The 4,515-nt window shown below is 30.9% G+C and overlaps 1 long non-coding RNA gene across 1 annotated transcript in view; it reads right to left on the reverse strand.

Annotated features, from left to right (window-relative positions):
* LOC111085034 overlaps positions 1-4,201 on the reverse strand; it is a 19,592-nt gene extending 15,391 nt beyond the window's left edge. Inside the window, exon 1 of the long non-coding RNA XR_002609902.1 lies at positions 4,167-4,201. This is a non-coding gene — a long non-coding RNA (uncharacterized LOC111085034). The remainder of the gene's footprint in view (positions 1-4,166) is intronic.
* Positions 4,202-4,515: the final 314 nt, after the last annotated feature.

The raw sequence follows: 4,515 nt of genomic DNA on the forward strand, positions 1-4,515 counted from the left end.
AGGTTTTTTCATATAAAAAAGTGACAAATTTCTTGATGTAATAAAAATTATTTTGAAAAGAAGTGAAGTGTGTGCTGTTCATTTATTGTTGAATTTATTGCTAACAAGTCACAGACACCTACAGTAGAAGAATCTTAAGCTCAACAACACAGTATATATTTATACTATTAAGAAGTACAAGTAAAAGCCTTTTATTTTGACAATTGGTGAAATATTATATTTTCATATTTTGACAGTGTAAGTACTGCATATTATTATACCTTCTGCTGTTATCATAACAAGGTATACTACACATTCTCACACAGCCAGTAAAACTGCCAAATGGCAAATTTTCAAAGTGTGTTAGACTTTGAAGCAGAGCTGAAGAAAAGTTGTAAATATATGCACCCAAAATTTTTCCAAAAGGTAGTTTTCATCAGATATGAAACATTTCTACAAAGAAAAGAGAGAAACATTCCAAATTATAATAAAACATATGCCTTGGCAAATAGTTTTAACTAGTATAAGTTAGGATGATCATCTCCAAGTTTACACAAAACCCTGAGTGTCAATACCACCATGGCGATAGTTCTCAGAAAATGCAACTTTATCAAGTTTTATCTTGTTATAATCTTCCCACTGTTTTTTATATACAGATGAAAAGGCTGGATGGAAATTTATCTTATATCAGCTTAGTATATTTCAAAACAATTAGAATAAATACAATAATTTCATCATACAATGACACCCACTTTACTGGTATTAATACGATTCTTAAGTAGAGATACTATTCTAAACATTATGGGTTAAATTTGCAAAACTCCAGCACCAGTATGCAGTGTAATAAACCAAATGTCTCTTATAAAAACATTATTAATTTGTGTGTGGGTTGTGCCATATATATTTCCAACTATTATGTTATTTGAAATAAAAAGTACCACATTAGCTCAATTACAGGGATATCTCAAATATACAAGGCAACTCCCATTTTCAGAAACCATGAGGAAAAAAAATTGAGTGTCATAATGTCCTTTTTTTAGGTCCATGAAATGCCCTTCTTGTAGAATGTGCATTAAGGGGTTCAGTCTTGTTTCCACCAATGCCTAGCTCATAACTCCATCGTAATCCTTTGTTAACTTGTTATAATCCTTTCTTGTTCCCTGTCTCTCAATGTGGTCACTCATTCTTGCACAAGGGTTAATCACTAAAATAAGACTTGCAGACAACAATTATATGATTTAAAATGAACACAGCCAAAGCAATATGCACCAGCAAAATCAATACTATGACTGAACACCCTGCAAATGGATTAGTTGCAAGAATTAGCAATGACCTTGAGTAAACATCTAGCACACATGCCTATAAGGATGCTATCTGGACATTCAGGAATGCAACAGGCTAGAGTACGGGAAATGGTCCTGTGGTCAGCCACAATTATAAGGCAACTATGAATTTTACAGCCAAATTATTAATAAAAAAAACACTGCTTTATAATTGGGCCAATACAACAATTATTAGTAAGTAAAAAGAAAAAAGTTTGGAAATTTATAAATCTAGAGTTGATTGATAAGTAAAATTTTCTGATCACTTAATCATCAGTCTCATTAAGCAACTACATTGGACTAAGTGATTACTTTCACATCAGACTTTAGTGGTTAGAATAATCAAATATAGCAATAATCAGAAACAATAATTTTTGATTAGTTGGTTATTTTTATCAGTCGTGACACTAATTGATTAAGCTGAACAACCTTTAAATTTACTAATGTCATGAAATCAAGTAATCAAAATATTGTTGTTACAACATCTTTATTAGTTTTGATTAATTAATCATAATTTTGATTATTTTACCTGATGCTAATAGATGTAATTGATTATATCAATTAACCAAGTTAATTACCCACCTCTATGCATCTTCATCCCAAAGATTTAAGCAATTGCAAAGTACTGTCTTGTGATAAATATACTACCGACTATAAGGTTAGCCATCACATGGGATAGATCTTAAGCTACAGCTAGATGAAATATGGGACATGTTCAGAAAGTATTAGACTGGACAAGTACAAAACATGTCAATATAGTTTAGTACTTTTAGCATTAGTTTGTTCAGATACATGAAACTGATAGAAACAAAAAGTCAATGGCCATCCATTGACCTAGTTATTTTTTACTATACTGTAATGTGCTTAGATATTTTAGTTTTAATCTTTCCCAGCTTAACATGTTAACAATTATCAACATGTTTTTCCAATTTTGTCATTTCTTCAAAAAGTACTAACACTAGCGACACACAGAAACCACATCCAAATCCTTATATTTGAAAATGGATATTTACATTGTATTTGGATATAATGTGACTGGTTGGTAAGCCTATGTCTAATGGTTACTTTTTCATCATTTAAAAAGAAATTTACAAAACTAATTTTTAATTCAAATTTCATTCATGAAAAGTTCTTCTGAACACTATATATTCACAAGAAGAAAAACAGACTATAAGCCTTGGGCCAGGCAAGGCTTAGCCATAGTTCCTCTGTAGCATCTCAGGCTATGGATCAGAAGGTCCAAAGTTTAAGCCTGAAATGTCACTGAACACACACACTGCATTTTTCAGTTAAACTATAGGCACATTATAAAAGACAATCCCATTATTAGACTAAGAGTAGCCATGTAGGCAGAAGGTGTTGCCAATTGGTTGCCCTTCCTCAAGTCTGTAGTTCTAATACTAATTCTAATCAAAGTTAGGAATGTCTATGACTGAACCTTGGAAACTAACTTGATCATTTAGCACAAGTCTTACATAAGATGTTCTTGTGAATTTAAAACATAAATAATTAAGAAGGTTTGTTCATGAAAGAAAACTGAATTAAAAATTGGTTTTGCAAAATAATTTGTGAATCTGAGAGAATAAAAGGAAAGCATAAGATATAGGCCTACCAACCAGTTTTAATTTAAACCTTCATAATTATGGCAAAAATTATTTATTTTGGGACCTAGAACTTGTATACAGTTTTTTATTTATGAGTATCAATGTCCCATCCTATTTCTATGCATGTATACATTATTCAATTATTGTCAATATCATTGTTAGTGTTAAGTTAACTGTTATGTATTCTGAAATAGTACTGAAGCAGATTCTCGTTAAGAAAAATAAATAAATTAGGTATTTACTATTTATTGCATGATATATTTAAAAATAAATCTTGGGAAAAAAAGAGTGTGTGTGTGTGCAAATTTTTGAAGTCTTTGGAAGTAAAAACTAACAGTGGTACAAAGTTTATTAAATCTAGCTTTATACTTTTATCCTTTTCTTTGATCTCTAACTTAAAAGTGCCATATTTTTTAGCAAATGTAAAAAAAAAATTCAGAGATGAATAAAATAATGTCAATGGTATAAAACTTGCAAGAAGAAACTAAACAGGTTAATAATTCAATTGCCTTTCTTCCTTAGTTGTCTATAATTATTTTATTACTAAGAAAAAGGCACTTTGCACTAACTTCAATCTTTGCAACACAATCTACAAAAGGTGAATGCAATGTATTTTAGTTGAATTTAATAAACCACCACAAAAAATGGCACAGTTCTAGTTATGTAAACTCGTAAGCTTGTTTGGCTTGAACTTTCAAAATCATTTACATCATTGCTTTATTATGTTCACTCTTAGTCTGACTACACTTTTAAAAATCTTGGGGCCCTTTCCTACAGTGCTAGATCTGCCAGGAACCCACCACCCTGCCAGTCCACCACTGTCAACATTGGTAAGAAAGTCACCTTCACAAGTTTCAGTTTCATAATCACATTTCACACTTAATCACAGTGACTTAAGTATGATTCTGAAATAAAGAATCCTAGAATAAAGATTAAAGTCAAGTTTAAGGTCGAACTAAGTAGTACTACTAGTAGAAGTAAAGGTCGTACTTATTCAGTACCATTGTGCCACGGTAGGGATTAAACCCCTATATTCAGCACTACAAACTCACTAAACTTTCAAGATAACCGCTGAGCCTCCTGGGAAGCATGAAATTTAAAATATGAAACTTAAAAGTACCTATGAAAATAAAAATTTAATAATGGTTATTCTTTCACTTTTAACATGTTGAAAGACACTTATTCCAATATTGTAATAATATTTTTATCAAATTATTTAAAACTTAACAAATAAAGATAACGCCAAATCTTTCCAACAAACCTGATCTAACAGTTCCACATGTACTTCAAATTTTCGCTTTGCACCAAACTGCTTTCTCACTGTCAATGATATGGATTAACGCGCCCTCTCACGATGTCTAGAATAATTTCATAATATATTTATTGTACATTTTAATCACAGGCAGTCTTCACATACAAGTAAAGATATCCCAGATGCTTAATGGATGTAGCTTTCAAGTTTAATCAAGTTATAATTCATTTTAAGGAGCGTATAAATTATAATGAATATATTGTGAATTTGTTTGTCGTTTGATGCCATTATTAATGTACACTATGACCAATGTTGCAAGTCCGTTTATTCTAAGCGAAATTGGGCTTTTTCTTTTTCT

The sequence above is a fragment of the Limulus polyphemus genome, unplaced genomic scaffold (assembly GCF_000517525.1).
Source record: "Limulus polyphemus unplaced genomic scaffold, Limulus_polyphemus-2.1.2 Scaffold210, whole genome shotgun sequence".
Classification (NCBI taxonomy): domain Eukaryota; kingdom Metazoa; phylum Arthropoda; class Merostomata; order Xiphosura; family Limulidae; genus Limulus; species Limulus polyphemus.